We start from the raw sequence: 22,281 nt of genomic DNA, 5'->3' as shown, positions 1-22,281 counted from the left end.
CCGTGAGATCATGCCCTGAGCCGAAGTTGGACGCTTAACCGATGAGCCACCCAGGTGCCCCCACTTTCCTTATTTGTAAAATAAGCACAGTAGCACCTGCCTTTGTATTAGAAATAAGTATTTGTATGAGAAAAGGTTTTTGACTATAAAAAAAATAACTTAAAAAAGTCAAATTTTAAAGTGAAATGTTAGTGGTAAAGTCTAGGTGTTAGGTATATTGATGTCTGCTGTTAAGTGCTCAAATTCACTGTTAAATTTTTTTCTTTCGTTTGAAATTTTCATTTCCGCACACTTTGAACAAATTTTGAGAACAGATTCTTTCACAGGGACTACTATATTTTCTTAAATGTTTTCACTTTTATTTGAAATGTCCTTTAGTAATCTGAGACTTTCTATTCTTTAACAACAGAACTAAACTTCTATAGATGCACAATTCATATATGCATATTTTAAGTATATAATGTTTGGCTAGAAAAACAAAAATCATAAAATATTAACAAAATTAGCATTTTTCTTAAATTTATTTTTAATATTAGGTAGGAGGAGATAGAGACGATTTCAGTGAAAATTGTCATGTCATGAAGCTAGTTATAAGGCTGACCTCAAGGAGCACCTGGATGGCTCAGTGGGTTAAGCGTCTGACTTTGGCTCAGGTCATGATCTCGCAGCCCGTGAGTTGGAGCCTTGCATCAGTCGCTGTGCTGACAGCTCAGAACCTAGAGCCCACCTCGGATTCTGTGTCTCCCTCTGTGTCCCTCTCCCAATTGCTCTCTCTCTCTCTTTCTCTCTCAAAAGTAAATAAACATTAAAAAAAAAAAACACAACCTTTTAAAACGGCTGACTTCAAACTAGCTAGAAAGTATACTGAACCAAATAGAACTGCCATTCTTCTTTTAGTTTGGCTTTGTTCAAGTATGGAGATTTAGAAAGTTTACTCTCTGAACCTAAAGTTTTACATCTTTTAAATGAGATTATTGGACAGATAATATCTTAAATAACTTTCATTAGTACAACTCAATGATTTTAGGGTAAAAAAAAATGGAAACCTTGTTCTTTGTCCTAATAACTACAAAGAAAGAGCACACTCACGAGTTTATTAATTTCTCTGCCAAAATTTTAGCATTTATATAGTTTAAAGGATTATTGTGTACTTTAAATTTATTGGCAATGTGAGCCAACGGTATTAACCCTTTGATCACAGGCTAAACTAGTTCTCATCCTAGAAGCCCTAACTTGTTTTCTTTCTTCAATAATCACAATCATAATTCATGGAATATGTACATACTCATTTTCTAGTATAAAATGTATAATTTTATTTAAACATTTATAAAGTAGACTGTAGTGATATTACACTTTATATTTTGCCAATTGTCCCTTTTTTAGGACAAAAAAAATAGATGACCAGAAATTATAATAAGAAACTACAAAATCAAGATAAACTACAAAATAAAACGAGTAGTGAGATCTTGCCAGAGATTTAACTAGATGGCCAAAGTCACCTACGATTGAAAACCAAAAGAGGGGCACCTGCGTGACTCAGTCAGTTAAGCATCCAACTCTTGATTTTGGCTCAGGTAATGATCTCATGGCTTGTATTATGGAGCCCCACCACAGACTCTGCTGACAACATGGAGCATGTTTGGGAATCTTTCTCCCTCTCCCCTTCAAAAAAAAATAAATAAACTTTAAAAAAGTAAAACTAAATCTATAACCATTTTCTATGACTTAACTTCTGTTTTCACCATAAGGTGACATGGGAAATTAGTAGTTACAGAGACAAATGACATGAATAAGAGGTAAGATCTGGAATGCAAATTTTAATTTTGATTTTTTCAAGAACTACACGATTTCCTGAAATTAAATATCATTAGATATTTTCCCATAAAATGGGCACTTACACATGAAAGCCTTTAACTAAAATGAATTATTATATTGGTATTTTCAATTAAAACATGAACAAATATTTCTCTTAATAATTCTATGGCTTGATAGCCCCTAGGTTGCTTATTTTCTGGCTTAAACTAAAACTATTCATCTCCAGTGTCATTCAATGTCTACTTTAAAAGTTCTTCAGAGATGATTCCCTGTCAGCAATATAATTTTCAATTTAATAGCTTTCAGACAATCCTTTAAATACATACTTTAAGGATTAATATAGCAGTTCATATTGGGTGAAAAAATGGAAATAAAAATTAGCAAGTAAAACTACAGTGTACAGTTGAGGTTAGGATATTCTAGTAAAGGGAAATGCAGGTGTAGGTTTAAATGACAGGAAAGTGATCATTAGGAAGTCTCAGAATTTCTTTGAAAATCCAAGAATACAACTAAGAATCACCTATATAAGTAAGCTACTGGAATCATGGAATGTAATATAGTTACACAAAAAGAAAGGAAAACATTCTGTGTTTGTAGATTTTTTCTTTCTAATTGTATTGATATGGGCTTTCAATGAAAAAAAAATCATTCTTCTGAAGCTTCTTCCCTAACGAATTAAAATACATCTTGAAGATACCATATAATTTATAAGGAAAAATGTCATTTACACTTAAAACAAAACATAGTAAGAGAAACTCTTTGTTGTCTTTTAATGCACCAATTCTTTCTTATTAAGGTTTTTATTTTAATTCCAGGATTGTTAATATACAGTTTCAGATGCACAATGTAGTGATTCAACAATTCTATACATTATTCAGTGCTCATCATAAGTGTTCTCTTTAGTGTTTTGATTATGAATAGAATCATCAATTTACAGCCATCAGTGACATTTCTTGTTGTCATTCACCAAGGTAATTGCCTCTTTTGCCAGATGAATTTCTTATAACAGAAATGTTACAGGAAATTCTATTTGGGTAAAAATAGTTCTAATATTTAAAAGCTTTTGCTTGGACAATTTGTTTTCATATATGAATAGTGTTCAGATGATTGAAGTGAGAATTATTAACAAGAGCTCCCTGTGAAATATTATACAAGTTTGAGGATTATGAGATCTGTGGAAAATCCACATTTTAAATAAAGGGTTTATAATTTTAGAAATTAATTCTAATATTCAAAGGCATAATAGTCATAACTGTACATGTATTGAAAATTGTTACTTATCAGAAATAACATCAAACTATAAGTAGAATATCATTTCATAATAATAAGATTATCTACCTTAGGAAAATAAGATTGATACAAGAATTGCATTAACAGAATAAAAGTGAATTGTGTGTATTTTTTCAAACAATCTCAAAAGGACTAAAATATACCAATGATAACATTTTTCTTTTAGTGTGTTGAAAATATATTTTATTATTATGATAAAACAATACAGTGGTTAGATTTAGAACTTTAATAAGAGAAACAGATGATAAAGAAGTAATGGGAACTCAACTTATAGTTAAATATTAATATTACTCTATATTATATTTAGCTATACATTACTTAAGACATTTTCATAAGTTTACACAATAGAGATGATGTTATTCACAAATCCTACCAATACACTATTTAAAAGAGTAAGATAAATGCCCCTGGGCCAGTATTGATCATTCAAGCTTTTTCATAATGCAAATGATGTATCTTTATTAGTTTCCCTTTTTTGGCCAAATTCTCCTTGCAGATTCTGTATACCTGCTAATTGTGACATAATCCTTTCAGAAATTTCATGAAATATATTTCCTGATGTGGAAGATCCATTTATAACAGGCAGTACTAGAAATGCAAAAGTGCAAATAATGATTTATCATTAGCTGTGAAGCTACCCTTAAGCATTTAAATATAACGAGACTCATTACCAAAGCAATTACAGTGCACATAACTACTCAAATATGAACATAGATCAGTTCTAAATCACTTTATAATTAATAATATATATCATTGGTCATAATTCTGGAACATCAGAGACAATCTAGGGTTGTATGTAATTATGGTACATCTATCACTTTACAACAAAGCCATTAGCCTCTTGAACACCTCTGCTGCCGAATTGTGTTTAAGTGGGGCATTACATATGTAATACAAAAAAAAAAAAAGATTTCATACTGACAAGTGCCCCATTCACAGATCAAAATTCCAAGGCAGGATGACTTGAGAATATATTAAAGGTATCACACAGGCTTCTTTATTTGATGGTGTCCATGTTCATTGTCAACAGTACCAATCAAATAGAAAACCAGACTGTGATCTCAATTTATTTTCATCTTTAAAAATATACATAAAGATTGCCACTTATCAGAGCATCTTTTAAGTTACAAAAATTTTTATGTTTAGTCTTCCATAAGACTCTTTTTGCGTTAATATACTATATAAAGAACTCTTTGCTGTATCCATTAATGATACTTTAAAACTATTTTTATTAAGTCAATGACTCAATCCTAAAATACCCTAATAAGGATAATTTATTTATGATACTATAAATGAAGTTCTTACATCAAAGTTAAAAGAATGCCACTTTTTCATTTAACTCAAGAATTCTTTGTGGTGAAATATATTCATATTTATTTTAACCTTGTCTTTATTTTCAATCTTACATTTTCACTGTTTTCTTTTTTTTAAGTTTAATTATTTATTTTGACAGAGAGAGAGAGAGAGAGAGAGAGAGAGAGAGAGAGAGATACAGAGAGAGCAGGGGAGGGGCAGAAAGAGGGAGAGAGAGAATCTCAAGCAGGCTCCACACTGCCAGCACAGAGCCCGACTAGGGGCTCAATCCCACAAACCATGAGATCATGAACTGAGCCAAAATCGAGTCAGATGCTTAACCAACTGAGCCACCCGGGCGCTCCTTCACTGCTTTCTTATATATGTTCATATTCCTTTCTAAAGCTTGAATTCAAGAGAATTCTGGATACACCATTCATTTCTCTCATATCTCAAACCATTTCTAATAAAACACTACACAGCAAAATATAATTACTTATAATTAGAAGAACAAATGAAGAAAAAGTAATTATCTTAGAATTTTCATAACATCAGTTTTTTAAGAGGGTGGTATATTCATCCCTAGCCAATTTTCCACTTTTCCCTCTTCATATGAATTAAACTCTACTTTTCTAACATTCTGAGTTAATAATAAAGTCCTTCTATGTAGTAAGCCAAAACAAAACACAACAGAAAAAACAACAATAGAAAAAAAAATACCATCAAATTCTTCATTAGTATATCACATTAAACAGAAGAATAGTGTTATAGGTGTTCTTTCTAATTTTCTGCAAGGTGGAGGCTGGAGGGTACTAGGAAACTAGATAATAATTCTAACTAAAAAGTATTTCCCCACAATCTTGTTAAGTTAAATTTGGAAAACACTACTTCTTACTAGGTTCAATTTTAGAGGATTGTAAAGATGGCAATATAATTCAGTTATTAAAGTTTCCTCTTTGATGATTCATTTATATTTAGAAAGTGAATTTTGTTTAGAAGATAATTTAATAAATCCTTGGAATGGCTAAAACTTTTGATTATTCTGACATGTAATATTAAAATCAGTCTACTACATTGCCATCTTTTTGCTCCTGAGATTAAGGTATCCACCAAATCCCTTTGTATTTGCCCTTTGTATAAGGGTAATTCCTCTTTATACCAAAGAACATACAGACATTTTTTGGTTTTTATTCTTCTGAGCAGCAAAACCCTTTCTATGGAGTTTATAAAACTAAATGATATAGACTGTTAACCCATAAGCCATGAAACCTTTTAAAATGGTGTGATGAGTTTATACAAACCAATAATTCATACATATGATACATATGATAAAACTGCCTTCCTTTCTATTTAACCAATTATTTATTTTATTTGTTTTTACTATTTATATTTTTATTTTTTAAGTTTTATTTAATTCCCAGTTAATATAGTGTAATATTACTTTCAGATGTACAATATAATAATTCAACACTTCCATACAAGAACTGTTACTCATCACAACAAGTACACTTCTTAATCCCCATCACCTGTATAACTCATTCCCCACCCCCGCCATCCACCTTCCCTCTGGTAAACATCAGTTTGTTCTCATAGTTAAGAGTCTGTTTTTTGATTTTCCTCTTTCTATCTCTCTCTTTTTTTTTAATTTTCTAATGAGTTTTGTTTCTTAAATTATACATATGAGTGAAACAATATGGTATTTATCTTTCTCTGACTGACTTAGTTCACTTAGCATAATACTAACTAGCTCCATCCAAGTCATTGCAAGTGGCAAGATTTCATCCCCTTTTCTATGGCTGAGTAATATTTTATTTGTATATTTATACCACACCTTCTTTATCTACTCATCAGTTGATGGACACACAGGCTGTTCTCATAGTTTGGCTATTGTAGATAATGCTGCTATAAACACTGGGATGCATGTATCCTTTTGATATAGTATTTTTGCATTCTTTTGGTAAACAAAATGGTAGTGCAATTGCTGGAACATAAGATAGTTTTATTTTTAATATTTTGAGGAACCCATACTGTTTTCCAGAATTTCGGCATTGGTTTGCATTCCCACCAAAAATTTTAGAGGGTTCCCCATTCTCCACATTGCCAGCACGTGATGTCTCTGTGTTGCTGATTTTAGCCATTGTGATAGGTGCAAAGTGATTTCTCCTTGTAGTTTTGATTTGTATTTTCCTGATTATAAGTGATGTTGAGCATCTTTTCATGAGTCTGTTGGTCATCTGTATATCCTTTTGGGGAAAAAAAGCCTATTCCTGTATTCTGCCCACTTTTAATTGGATTATTTGTTTTTCAGATGTTGAGTTTTATAACTTCTTTATCTGTGTTGGATACTAACCCTTTATCAGATATGTCATTTGCAAATATCTTCTACCATTCTGTAGGTTGCCTTTTCATTTTGTTGAATGTTTCCTTTGCTGTGCAGAAGATTTTTATTTTGATGTAGTTCTAATAGTTTATTTTTGCTTTTGTTTCCCTTGCCTCAGGAGACCCATCTGGAAAGATGTTGCTGTGGCTGATGTCAGGAGGCCACTGCCTGTCTTCTCCTTGCGGATTTTATTGGTTTTATGTCTTACAATTAGATCTGTAATTCATTTTTAATTTATTTTTGTGTTAGGTGTAAGAAAATGGTCCAGTTTCATTCATTAATATGTTGCTGTCAAGTTTTTCCAACACCATTTGTTGAAGAGACAGTCTTTTTCCCATTGGATATATTTTTTTTTTCTGCTTCATTGAAGATTAATTGACCACATAGTTGTTAGTTCATTTCTGGGTTTTCAATTGTGTTCTATTGATCTATGTGTCTATTTTTGTGCCAGAACCATACTGTTTTGATTACTACAGCTATGTAGTATAACTTGAAGTCTGGAATTGTGATGCTTCCAGCTTTGTTTTCCTTTTTCAAGGTTGCTTTGGCTACTTGGGGCCTCATGTGGTTGTATAAAAAATTCAGAATTGTTTGTTCTAGGTCTGTGAAAAATGCTGGTTGTATTTTTTTTTAAGTTTTTTAATGTTTATTTATTTTTGAGAGAGAGAGAGAGAGAGAGAGAGAGAGAGAGTGAGACAGGCAGACTGACAGAATGCAAGCATGGGAAGGGCAAAGAGAGAGGGAGACACCGAATCTGAAGCAGGCTCCAGTCTCTGAGCTGTCAGCACAGAGCCTGATGCAGGGCTCAAACTCATGAGCTGTGAGATCATGACCTGAGCCGAAGTCAGATGCTTACCCACTGAGCCACCCAGGTGCCCCATGCTGGTTGTATTTTGATAGGGATTGCGTTAAATATATTGATTACCTTGGGTACTATCAACATTTTAACAATATTTGTTCTTCCAATCCTTTAGCATGGAATGTCTTTCCATTTCTTTATGTCATCTTTAATTTCTTTCATCAATGTTTTTTGTTTTGTTTTCTTTTGTTTTGTTTGTTTTAAGAGTACAAGTTTTCACTCGAATAGCTATTAATTCTTCTTATATGTTTAGTAGAATTTGTTTGTGAAACCACCTGGCCCTGGACTTTTGTTTGTTGGAGGTTTTTTGATTACTGATTCAATTTCTTTGTTGGTTATTAGTTTAAGTTTTCTATTTCTTCTTGTTTCAGTTTTGGTAGTTTATGTGTTTCTAGGAACTTATCCATTTCTATGGGTTGTCCAATTTGTTAGCATATAGTTTTTCATAATATTCTCTTATAATTGTATTCCTGTGCTATTGGTCATTATTTCTCTTCTCTCATTTGTGATTTTATTTATTGGGGTATTTTTCTTTGCTCATAAGTCTGGCTAGAGGTGTATCAATTTTATTAGTTTTTTCAAATACCAGCTCCTAATTTCATTGATCAGTTCCATTGTATTTTTTTTTTTTTTTTAGTTTCTATATCATTTATTTCTGCCCTAATCTTCATGAATTTCCTACCTTTTGCTGGATTTATGCTTTGCTTATTGTTCTTTTTCTTGCTCCTCTAGGTGTATGGTCAGGTTATTTATTTGAGATTTTTCTTAATTCATAAGTTAGGTCTGTATTCCTTTCTACTTCCCTTTTACAACCACTTTTGCTACATCCCAAAAGTTTTGGACCACTGTGTTTTCATTTTCGTTTGTTTCTATGTGATTTTTAAAATTTCTTCTTTGATTTCTTGACTGACCCATTCATTCTTTAGTAGCATGTTGTGTAACCTTCATGTATTTGTAGTCTTTCCAGAGATTTTCTTATGGTTGGTAGCATGTCATACCATTGTGGTCAGTAAGGATGCATGGTATTATTCCAATCTTTTTGTGTTTGTTAAGGTCTGATTTGTGACCTCATGTGTGATCTATTCAAGATATTGTCCTATGTGCACTTGAAAAGAATGTGTGTTCTGCTTTTTTTAGAAAGGAATATTCTGAATTTATCTGTGAAGTTCATTTGGTACATTGTGTGATTCAAAGTATTGTTTCCTTATATAATTTCTGTTTAGATCATCTGTCCATGGATATATATATATATATATATATATATATATATATATACACAAACACACACACACACACACACTAGTATTATGATTATAATGATAGTGCTATTATTATCAAAGAATTCCTTTATGGTTTTATTAATTGTTTTATATATTTGGGGTTCTTCCAAGTTTGGTGCATAAATATTTACAATTGTTATAACTTCTTGTTCAATTCTCCCCTTTATTGTGAATGTAATGCCCTTCTTAATTGCTTATTGCGGTCTTCGTGTTAAAGGCTAGTTTTTTCTGACGTATGTTTTGCTACTCCAGTTTTCTTTTGAGATCCATTTACATAGTAAATGTTTCTCCATCCCCTCAGGTTCATTTTGCAGGTGTATTTAGGTCTAGAATGAGACTTGTTGGCAGAAGATAGATGGTCTTTCTTTTTAATCCATTCTGACACCCTATGTTTTTTGATTGGAGCACTTAGTCCATTTATAATCCTAGTAGTTATTGACAGATATGTATTTATTTTCATTTTATTGCTTGTTTTGTTGTTGTCTGGAGATTTTCTCTGATCCTATCTTGTCTTTGTCACTTTTGGTTTTTCTTTTCCACTCAAAGCATCCTCTTTAATATTTCTTGCAGGGCTGGTTTAGTGGTCACAGACTCCTTTTTTTTCCCCTTTGGAAAACTATTTCTCCTTCTGTGCTGAATTTTAGCCTTGCTGTATAGAATATTCTTTGCTGCAGATTTCTCACTTTTAATATAACACGACAGTCCCTTCTGGATTGTGATATTACTGTTGAGAAATCTGCAGATAGCCTTATGGGTCTTCCCTTATAAGTTAAGGATTCCTTTTTCTTGATGTTTTAAGATTTTTCTTTATCATTATATTTTGCAGATTTAATTGCGATGTCTTGGTGTTGGCCTGCTTCTATTGATTTTGATGGGAATTCTCTTTGCCTCCTGGACCTGGAGATGTGTTTCTTTCCCCAGTTTAGGGAAGTTTCATCTATGATATCTTGAATTAAATCCCCACTCCCCTTCTCTCACTTCTTTTCCTGGGAGTTCTATAATATGGATGCTATGACCTTTCATGGAGTCATTGAGTTCCTAAGTCTATTCTTATATTCCATAATTCTTCTTTCTATATTTTGTTCAGCTTTATTATTTCCAATTATTTTGTCTTCTAGGTCACTAATTCATTCCTTTGCTTCTTCTAGCCTTGTGTTCATTACATCAAGCTGGCTTCCAATCTCATTTATTGTTTTTGTCATCTCTGATTGATTCTTTTTTTAACTCTTCTATCTCTGTACAAAAGGTCAAACTCATGTTTTCTATTCTTTTCTCAATCCCACTGAGTAACCTTATGATTGTTGCTAAATTCTCCATCAGGCATGTTTCTTATATCTGTTTCACTTAGATATCTGGCTGTGGCTTTATCTCGTTCTTTCATTTGGGATAAATTCCTGTCTTAGATTTTGTTTAAGTCTTTGCCTTCTTCTGTGTGTTAGAAAAGCCAGTTATGTTTCCTGATCCTGAAGGTAATGACTTTATGAAGAAGAGGTCATATAGTGTTCAGGGCCTGGTGCTTCATGGAGTGTCTCTGGTGTGTGGGGCATGTGCTCTGCTGTTGTTTTGCCTACTCTGTCCTTCAGACCAGTCATCTGCAGAGGTTCTCATTACTTACTATGTGCAGTGTTGGGTTCTTGGCCTGAATGTGGTGAATTTTGTCTAAGTGTGCTCTGATCCACTTGGGAAATGAGACCTGATTAATATTAAACTAAGTATTTTAATCTGAGTATAATACTAAAAATTATTATAATTATAGTAAATGCTCATTTAACTTCAGGGTTCTGATACATTGGACACTTTTTTAAGTGAAGACTAGTGTAAGAACTAACAATTGCAATGTGCTTTGATATTCCAGGAAGGTCTTTGAATATTCAGAGTATATTACAGGCAACATTAGATAATATATTTACAATGCATTATTAAGGAATATTTTCCAAGTGCCTATACTGCAGCAATTTATGGAGATGAAAATAGATTCTGATGCTAGAATAAAACTGAAGTCGTGCCAGTTTTTATAAAATGGCATGCCACTAAAGAGCCTTCACAAGGGGCGCCTGGGTGGCTCAGTCGGTTAAGCGTCCGACTTCAGCTCAGGTCACGATCTCGCGGTCCGCGAGTTCGAGCCCCGCGTCAGGCTCTGGGCTGATGGCTCAGAACCTGGAGCCTGTTCCGATTCTGTGTCTCCCTCTCTCTCTGCCCCTCCCCCATTCATGCTGTGTCTCTGTCTCAAAAATAAATAAACGTTAAAAAAAAAAAATTAAAAAAAAAAAAAAAAAAAAAAGAGCCTTCACAAAACATTACACTAAGTGAAAGAGGTCAGTAACAGAAGATCACATATTTATGTGATTTCATTTATATGAGATGTTGAACATAGGGAAATTTATAGATATAGAAAGTAGATTAATGGTGGTCTACAAATGGATGAGGGGATAGAAGAGTTACTGCTAGTGGTTATTCTGTTTCTTTTTCATAATAAGAACACATTCTAAAATTAATTGTGATGATGATTGCACAACTTTGTGAGTATAACAACCATTGGATTATACACTAAATGGGTAAATTGTGTGGTATGTGATTTATATCTCAATAAGTAAATATCTCAATAAATCTGTTACCAAAAGAGGACTCTATATACTAAAGCATATATGGAAATATTTTATGAGATCCCTGTATGCTTCACTGCCTGCTGGAACTAAGGACTACATAATTTGCAACCACCAAAGTCACTTGAAGTTGATGTTTGCGGTTGTAGACATCCTTCAACTTGAATTGCAAATTCTCCAAGGTGACTTTTATTTTAAAAAGAATGTTTCCTTCATTCTACAGTTTAACAAAAATCAACATATATGTCTAAGTATATGTTTGCTTAGTGTATAAGAAAATTGGCCAGTATAGGGAAGAGGAAAACCTATTCGAAAATCTGTTTTTCTGTTATGAAGATAAACATTTTTACGAAAAATGAAAATAGAAAGCTACTCCTCCCACCCCAAAGTTATTAACCTAGCACGCAGCAAAGGGATCCTGGTTTAACAAGGAAGTATACTGATATTACTCTGCTCAAAAACATTCCACAGGTTTTTCATCTCACTCTATTTAAAAGTTGAAGTCTTTAAAATGACTACAAGGGCCTACAACAGGGTTAGGTTAGCAAACAGTTTTTGTAAAGGGGCAGATAGTAAGTATTTCAGCCTTAATAGGGTACTAAGGTGTATGTTAAACTGCTCAATTCTGCTCTTGTGGAGCAAAACAGCCACAGGTAGTACATAAATGAATGAACATGACTGTATGCCATAAAACTTTATTTATGGAACTGAAATTTGAATCTCACAATATTTTCACATGTGAAGTAATATTATTTTTCTTGAGTTTTTTTTTTCTAATCATTAAAAAAAAAATGGGGTGCCTGAGTGGCTTATTTGGTTAAGTGTATGACTTCGGCCTAGGTCATTATCTCACAGTTCCTGAGTTGGAGCCCCGTGTCGGGCTCTGTGCTGACAGCTCAGAGCCTGGAGCTTATTTCAGATTCTGTCTCTCTCTCTCTCTCTCTCTCTCTCTCTCTCTCTGCCCCTTCCCTACTAGTGTGTTCTCTCTCTCTTTCTCTCTCCCTCTCTCTCTCCAAAATAAGTGAATATTTTAAAACTTAAAAAAGTAAAAACATAAAAACCATTCTTAGCTCTTGGACTGTCTGAATATAGTTTGCTGACTTCCACTCTCTCTGTCCTTATCTCCTACTTCTTTTCTCTTGGCTAGGTCATGTTAAGAAGACAACCAGAAGCCCAAAATGGAGTCACTTATGTTAGGCCACATCACAAAACTAGTGTTTAATACGTAACCTATTTGCACTTTGAACTTCCCCCAGAAATGTAGTCTTAACTGGTCAGTCAGTAATTTTCTTGTAAACAACAATGAGGTAATTTGTCACTTGGGCTTTCTCCATCTTCCAAAGGGAGATGAGGTAATCTACCTAATGAGACTCTTACCACCAAACGTGACCTCAACCAAAATAATATATTTTTTTTCTGACTTCCTTGTCCTGTCTTTAAAAACCTTGCACTTCTTTTAGCCCTTTGGTATTACTCTCTACTTGCTAGATGGGATGCTGCCTGATCCATGAATTATTAGATATTCAAATTTACTCAGTTGAATTTTATTTTTTTCACAGTTGACTCCAGAGATGCTAATTTTGCTATCTACATCAGGCATACATCTTGTACCTTTGTAATTTTGTTCCTTCTGTATGGAATCAGCTTGCCCCAGATAGTCACATGGTTTATTCCCTCATCTTTTTCAAATCTTTGTACAGATGTCACCTACAATATCCACAACAAGACATTTTTTTTTTACTTGTATTTCTTTGCTTTGCTAATGAATACTGCTCAAGAGCAAATGTGGGACTAATTAGCATTCCAGTGTCTTAATTTGAACATATAAAAAGACTTTTTTGCTATATCTTATAATTTGTAGATGAAAACCAATTATTGACTGAATAATTGGAAGTGAGCAACCTCTTGACTCTGTTATTCCTTTCTCATTACCAAAGATTGGCAGTCCAGATTTTCTCCACCAAGAGTATAATTCTTGTTCTAATTACTGTACTCAAAAGGCCTACAACTTACTTAATGTATTCCTCTGTACACATACACATGCAAGCATACACACATATGCACATCATTAACATAGAAATAAAATATGAACTATGCAGTAAGTCAGTAAGTACAATTTGTTTGGTTTTTTTTTCCATTAAGCTTTCTTATTTTAATTCCAGTATAGTTAGCATACAGTGTTATATTAGTTCAGGTATAATATAGTGAGTCAACAATTCTATACATTACTCAGTGCTCCTGATGTTAAGGATACTCTTTAATCCCCATCACCTATTTCACACTTCCCTCCACCCATCTCCCCTCTGATAACCATAAGTTCATTCTCTACAGATAATCTTTTTTTCTGGTTTGTCTCTTTTTCTTCCTTTGCTCATTTGTTTTGTTTCTTAAATTCCACATAGAAGTGAAATCATCTAGTATTTATCTTTCTCTGACTGATTCATTTTACTTAACATGATATTCTCTAATTCCATCCATGTAATTGCAAATGGCAGGATTTCACTTTTTATGGCTGAATCATATTCCAGAATAATATGTACTACACCTTCTGTATCAATTCATCTATTGACAGACACTTCTACTGTTTCCATAATTTAGTTATTGTAATGCTGCTATAACCATAGGGCTGCACATATCCTTTCAAATTAGTGCTTTTGTATTCTTTGGGTAAATACCCAGTAGAGTGATTACTAGATCGTAATGTAGTTCTATATTTTTAGTTTTTTGAGGAACTTCCATACTGTTTTCCACAGTGGTTGCACCAGTTTGAAGTCCCAGAAACAGTGCAAGAGGGTTCCTTTTTTTTTCACATCCTCCCAATGTTTGTTGTTTCTTGTGCTTTTGATTTTAATTATTCTGACAGGTGTGAAGTGTGCTATCTCATTGTAGTTTTGATTTGAATTTCCCTGAAAATGAGAAATGTTGAGCATCTTTCATGTGTCAGTTGGCCATCTGTATGTCTTTTTTGGAGAAATGTCTATTCCTGTCTTCTGTCCATTTTGATCAGATTATTTGTTTTTTTGAATGTTCACTTGTATCAATTCTTTATATATTTTGGATGCTAACCCTTTATTGGATATGTTATTTGGAAATACCTTCTCCCATTCAGTAGGTTGTCTTTTAGTATTTTGATTGTTTCCTTCACTGTTCAGAAACTTTTTGTTTTGCTGTAGTCTCAATAGTTTACTTTTACTTTTGTTTCCCTTGCCTCAGGAGACATATCTAGAAAAATAGTTCTATGGCTGATGTAGAGAAACTACTGCCTATGCACTCTTTTGTGGTTTTTATGGTTCCAGGTCTGACAATTAGGTCTGTAATCCATTTTTAGTTTGTTTTTGTGTATGGTGCAAGAAAGTGGTCTACTTTCATTCATTAGCATGTAGCTGTCCAGTTTTCCCAACTCCATTTGTTGAGGAGACTTTTTCCCATTGCATATTCTTGCCCATTTTTTAGAAGATTAACTGACCATATAATCATGGATTTTTTTCCTGGGCTAGCTGGTTTTTTTTCTTTCTTTCTTTCTTTCTTTCTTTCTTTCTTTCTTTCTTCCTGACACTCATCTATGTATCTATTTTTGTGCCAGAACCATAATCTTTTGATTGCTAGTGCCCTGAAATATTACTTGAAATCTGGAATTGTGATACTTCCACTTGGTTTTTCTTTTTCTTGATTGTTTTGGTTAATCGGGGTCTTTTATGGTTGCCTACAAATTTTAAGATTCTTTGTTCTAGTTCTGTGAAACATGCTATTGGTATTTTTATAGGGATTGTATTAAATCTATAGATAGCTTTAGGTAGTAAAGACATTTTAACAATATTTTTTTTTCTTCCAATCCATGAGCAAGGAATGTCTTTCCATTTCTTTGTGTCATCATCAATTTCTTTCATAAATGTTTAATAGTTTTCAGAGTACAGATCTTTCACTTCTTTGGTTAAGTTTATTCCAAGGTATGTTCTTATTTTTGGTGCAATTGTAAATGAAAGTGCTTTCTTAATTTCTCTTTCTGTTGCTTCATTATTAATGTATGGAAATACAATGGATTTCTGTGTATTGATTTTGTTTCTTGTGACCTTACTGAATTCATTTATCCATCATAATAGGTTTTGGTGGAGTCTTTCAGGTTTTCTACATATAGTATCATGTTTTCTGCAAATAGTGAAAGTTTTATTTCTTCCCTAAGAATTTGGATGCCTTTTATTTCTTTTTGTTGCCTAATTGTTATGTCTAGTGCTTGCAGTCCTGTGTTGAATGAAAGTGGAGAGACTGGACATTCTTGTATTGTTATTGACCTTAGGGGAAAAGCTGTCAAACTTTTTTTTTTTCCATTGAGGATGATATTAGCTGTGGGTTTTTCATATATGGCATTTATCACATTGAGGTATGTTCCCTCTAAACCTATTTTGTTGAGAGGTTTTTTTTTTTTTTTATGAATGTATGTATTACTTTGTCAAATGCTTTTTCTGTATCTAATGAAATTGAATCAGTAGCCAAAAAACTCCCAACAACCAAAAGTCCAGGACCAGAGGGCTTCAGAGGTGAATTCTACCAAAAATTTTAAGAAATGTTAATACATGTCCTTCTCAAACCATTCTAAAAAGTAGAATAGAAAGGAACACTTCCAAATTCGTTCTATGATGCCTGCATTCCCCCGATACTAAAACCAGATAAAAACACTACAATAAAAAAAGAGAACTACAGGCCACTAGTTCTGATGAACATAGATACAAAAATTGTCAATAAAATATTAGCAAACAAATCCAACAATATATTAAAAAATCATTCACCATGATCAAGTAAGATTTATTACTGGGATGCAAGAGTGTCTCAATATTTGCAAAGCAATTAATGTGATACAACACATTAACCAGAGAAAAGACAAAAACCATATGATAATTTTAAAAGATACAATTTTTATTAGTATACCATTCTTTCCAAGAGAAGTGATAATTTCTTTATACAGTGTTCAAATGTTATTTATATTGAAACATAATCCCTATTCTTGCATAAGCACTTGAGGGACATATTCTTTCCCTCTTTTTGGAATAATAAAGCAGAACCTTAGTGAGATTTAATTAAATCTCTCACAATACCTTTTATTGCACAAATCATCATTGACCATATAGTTAAGGGCTGACACCTGAAAAAATTATTCATTCTTGGATAAGATAAATATTGAATGGAAATAATGCACTTAATTAAGCTACCATTGTGGCAAATTGTATGTGATAAGGCAATGAATGATGTTAATTTCCTTCTTAATTAAGCTACATTGAAAAGAGGGACATATACAGGATAATAAACTCTTGACTCTGAAGCCCAATAACAAAATTAAACTATAAAATACATTAAATATGCTGTTTTATTAGTTCATAGTAACATGGGGAACCATAATCAAAGCAGGCTACCTTTTTTAATATAATGAAAACACTATCAGGTATTTTATTTTTATTTCCAAATACTTATTACTTTGTAATATCTAGATACTTCTCCTCCTCTGAGAACACATTTGTTTCTTTTTATTTCTTTTTCTGTAAATATTACCTTAGTAATAAGTTCTATTATAAATAAATAGAATATACATTCCAAAATGTGTATATTCTGTTCTTCTCTGAAACAGTCCATCTTACATGCACAGACCACTTGTACTGTCCTTGTATCCTAAGGAGTGTGGTTTTAATAAAAATGCAACTATTACAAAAGCAAATAATGTCAGATATTCAAATCCACAAAAAATTTAGCCTTACCTTAAGAATTTAGGTAAATTGGGGCGCCTAGGTGGCTCAGTCAGTTGAGCATCCAACTTCGGCTCCGGTCATGATCTTGCTGTTCGTGAGTTCCAGCCCTGCGTCGGGCTCTGTGCTCACAGCTCAGAGCCTGGAGCTTGTTTCAGATTCTGTGTCTCCCTCTCCCTCTGCCCCTTCCTTGCTCACGCTCTGTGTCTCTCTGTCTCTCAATAATAAATGAACGTTAAAAAATAAAGAATTTAGGTAAATTATATATACATATTTTTAAACTCAACAAATATTTTTCACAACTAAACATAATAGAATAAAACTATTCACTGTTTTTTAATTTAATTTTATTTTTTATTTATTATTTTGAGAGAGAGCGAGAGTGCATGTGCAAGTTGGGGAGGACCAGAGAGAGAGGGAGAGAGAGAGAACCTCAACCAGGCTCTGCACTATCAGTGCACTATCAGTACAGAGCCTGATGCGGGGCTTAAACTCACAAACACAAGATCATGACCTGAGCTGAAGTCAGATGCTTAACCAACTGAGCCACCTAGGTGCCCCAAAACTATTCATGTTTAAATGGTGTGGTATATGATATTAGAAAATCATCTTGTCTGGACAATGATTCAATAAGATCAATTCAAGTATATATTGTGCTTCAGGTGTGTATTGCTTTCAAAATTATTAGGGCATTCTATTAAGTGGTAATGTACTTTGCACCCATAACTGAAATTTTTCCAGGAAGTTCATAAAAGCATAGGAAATATTGTAGCTTGATACTTGAACACCATAATTGTTTTAGCTCTAAAAATCTGAAAATGGCCTCAATTTCTTCAGCCCCAAAACTACTTTCAGATTTATATATGCAAAACATGATACTTTTGAAATCACATTTATTTTCCCAAATCTCTATGGAAACCATACAATCATTCATCCATCCATTCATTCATTCATTCAACAAATCTTTAAGAATACCTATCATGTATCAGGTGTTCTGCTTGCTCTTAGAGATTTAGGGGTAAACCAGGTAGATATTTTTCTGGTATTAATGAACTTTTCTTTTTAATAAAACAAGGGAATATATTTATTCACATTAGGATAGGAGAATTCATTCCAACATACCATCCACATAAGCAGATGTATGTTTCTTCATGTTTCCACTGATAATTATACTCTACAAGTAGCAGTAGGGAATCTGTGTATTAAACGATGTAACATCATTTTTCTAGGTCATTGTACCTACTGCACCACAAAAAGAATGTTGACCCCATCAAACAATAATATAGTTTTGATGAACATAAACATGCATATTCTGATCACAAAGCACTGTATGTGTCAATCATAATTAATGTGATACAGATAGGAAAGCTCAGTATTTCAATAAAAATGCCTATTTTTTAAAATAATATTAGGGGCGCCTGGGTGGCGCAGTCGGTTAAGCGTCCGACTTCAGCCAGGTCACGATCTCGCGGTCCGTGAGTTCGAGCCCCGCGTCAGGCTCTGGGCTGATGGCTCGGAGCCTGGAGCCTGTTTCCGATTCTGTGTCTCCCTCTATCTCTGCCCCTCCCCCGTTCATGCTCTGTCTCTCTCTGTCCCAAAAATAAATAAAAAACGTTGAAAAAAAAAATTTAAAAAAAAAAATAAATAAAATAAAATAAAATAATATTAAAGCTGATTCAATAATAAAAGTTTCTTAAAGTATGTACACTGATAACAATTTGTCTATGGGTCTAATGGGAATTTATTAAAATGTGTTTTTTGGGGCACCTGGGTGGCTCAGTCGGTTAAATGTCCAACTTCACCTCAGGTCATGATCTCACACTCCATGAGCTCAAGCCCCGCGTCAGGCTCTGTGCTGACAGCTCAGAGGCTGGAACCTGCTTCAGATTCTGTGTCTCCCCCTCTCTCTGCCCCTCCCCAGTTCATGCTCTGTCTCTCTCGGTCTCAAAAGTAAAAATAAAAACATTAAAAAAAATTAGAAAAATAAATAAAATGTGGTTTGGACTAGATGGGTAGTCAAGGGATTTTTTTTTAAGAAATAGAAGCAACTGAGGGTTGATGGGAGGTGGGAGGGAGGGGAAAGTGGGTGATGCCCATTGAGGGGGACACCCATTGGGATGAGCACTGGGTGTTGTATGGAAACCAATTTGACAATAAATTTAATATTAAAAAAAAATTTTGTAACTTCAGATGGTGACAGATGGCAACTAGACTTAGTGTGGTGATAATTTTGCAGTATATATAAGTGTCAATCACTATGCTGTACACCTGAAACTAATATAATATTGTATGTCAATTACACTTCAATAAAACAATAAAAAATAAAATATAAATAAATAAATAAATAAATAAATAAATAAAAGCAGAGAAGTAAATATGTGAAATGGTTTGTAATAATAATACAAAGGAAGAATCTTGGCAATATGTACAACATTTTTATTTAATGAATAGATTATCATTGTTCAAAAGTTTGTTCTAATTTTCCTAATATTATATCATGTATATATTCTTCTAGAGATGTATGCATTATTAAAACCACACTTTAAATTGAAAATGAATAAAAATATATATGAACTATATTACTCATAAAATGGCTACATTCTAGCAGTACAAAACTATCTTAAAAAATAATGTTAAGGGATTAATTAGACATATGCACTAATTAGGGTATTAATTTCTATAGAAGAACTGGATAAAAAGAAGAATTCATTAACTTTATTAATTTACTTAATTTCTGGAAATATATGGCAAAATCAATTCCAACAATGAAAACTGTAATAGCAATAATGTAGTCTATGTCTGTGCTCATAGGTATGTATTTTGGAACATTAATCTCTTCTAAATTGATTATATTATCTGCAAAAAGTAATCTAATAAGAACAAATCATTGCCTTAGAAAATGTAAACAGAATTTTGACAAATAATCTTTCTGTTTAATTATTTAATTTATGAAGACGTATTTTCTGACGAACTGGAAACTTAAAAAAATAACTAATACTGAGACGGACTCCAGGGTGGCTCAGTCTGTTAAGTGAATGGCTCTTGATTTTGGCTCAGGTCATGATCTCACGGTTGGTGGGATTCAGCCTCGCACTGGGCTCTGTGCTGACAGCAGGGAGCCTGCTTGGGATTCTTTCTCTCCTCTCTCTGTAGCTCTCCCACTCATGTTTTCCCTCTCTCTCAAAATAAAGAAACATTAAAAAAAAAAACCTAATATTGAGAGATTTGATGTAAGAATCCGTTTTTTTTTGTTGTTGTTGTTGTTGTGTCTCTTCCTTTCCAGTTGAAGGCATGCACAATTCCTACAACATTACTTCCTCACCAAGTATGTTGCTGACTGACATCCACGGAGAATGAAATCAGGGACGTCAGATTATTTCTTTTCTCTTTCTCTAAATACTATTTAGCTCATACTTTCACCAGAATAATGTTTTACATTTGTATAGTATCTCAAAAATTTCTTAAAATGCTTCTGCATTCATAATAATTAACAGTAACACCTTACTTGGTAGATCTCTTCATTGGTGCAGGAGTCTGGAGAGACTGGAGATTTTTTTTTTTATTTGAGAGAGAGAGCATGAGCAGGGGAGGGGCAGGGGGAGAGGCAGATAAAGAACCTGAAGCAGGCTCCAGGCCAGATGCAGGGCTGGCATTCACAATTGTGAGATCATGACCTGAGCCAAAACCAAAAGTCAAGTCAGAAACTTAACCAACTGAACCACCCAGCTGCCCTGAGACTGGAGATTTTAAGTAGCTACTTAACAAATCTTCACATTCCAAATACAGAGTGAGCCTAATACTAATCAAAGTATCCTGTACTGAGACCAAATCATTCTTTTGGCTATTTACTCTTTTCTAATAACCAGATCCCCACTTTTGTGTGAGAATAATCTGATTCAATAATCACAACAACAATAACAAAACTAATAGCTCTGTATTGACAATATTTTACATTTGGATTGAGATATTGAACTAGAAGTGAAAAAGAAAGAGGGAAGAAGAACTATGTGGTCGTTTCTGATGTAACATTTATTTATATAAACCTTGTCTTATTTCAAAAGGACTTAAGATTGGTGTTTCAATTATCAAAATAAAATATAACCAAATATAATAAAGGTAATCAATGTAATTCAGCAGTGGAGAATAAAATAAATGAATCCAGGAATAGAGAGATTCAAAATTCTTGCAATTTAAGTAAGTCAGTCAGCATCACCTTATATATTAAAGAAAAATGAGAACACTAGTAAATTATATGGAATATTATAGATACCTATTAATATTTATAACAATTTAATAAATGTACACTTTAATAATAAAAATACTTGAGGTTTTGACAGTGAACATATCAGATAAAGCATATATGCTTCTTAGCAGTAGCAAATAATTAGGCTTGTTATTTCATTTTATCACTCCTTGAAAAAGTTTTCATTTGTTATACATGTACTCAGTTTTCAAACAATTATGAGCATTTCTGTATCAGATATGCATGTTAAGAAAAGTTAAAATAAAAAAAAAGACTTATCTTGGATTAGAACTGAATCAAAGATGTATTTAATAAAAATTTTGCTACTTGGCAAAAAAAAAATGAAGCTTCCCTTGTTTATAATACTGACATCATTAGCAGTGAAACTTTTTAAAACATATTCCAAAAAAGCAGAAAAAAGTATATTCCAATTTTAAGATAATATTTTTTCATTTACATTCTTCCACACTTTACATTTTTCATTTTTTTCCTTAAAACCTAACACACACACACACACACACACACACACACACACACACGTCTTCATTCTGGCAAAAATTCTATTCCAAATCAAAAGAAGAAATGTTTGTGTTTTCAATATTTAATTTAAAAATCTGTGATTTTAATGACATATTTAACTAAACGTAAGATTTTTTAAAACAATAGAATAAAAATGCAGGTGTTCTTGAAAATAGTTATCCTTTTTTTTCTTTAGTTATGCATGAATTTTTTTAAAATCACTTTATGGAGGTGTATATATACATACACACTATTCCTCTTTAATTG

Source organism: Panthera onca, chromosome X (assembly GCF_046562875.1).
Source record: "Panthera onca isolate mPanOnc1 chromosome X, mPanOnc1 haplotype 2, whole genome shotgun sequence".
Taxonomy (NCBI): domain Eukaryota; kingdom Metazoa; phylum Chordata; class Mammalia; order Carnivora; family Felidae; genus Panthera; species Panthera onca.
This window is presented reverse-complemented; position numbering follows the sequence as displayed.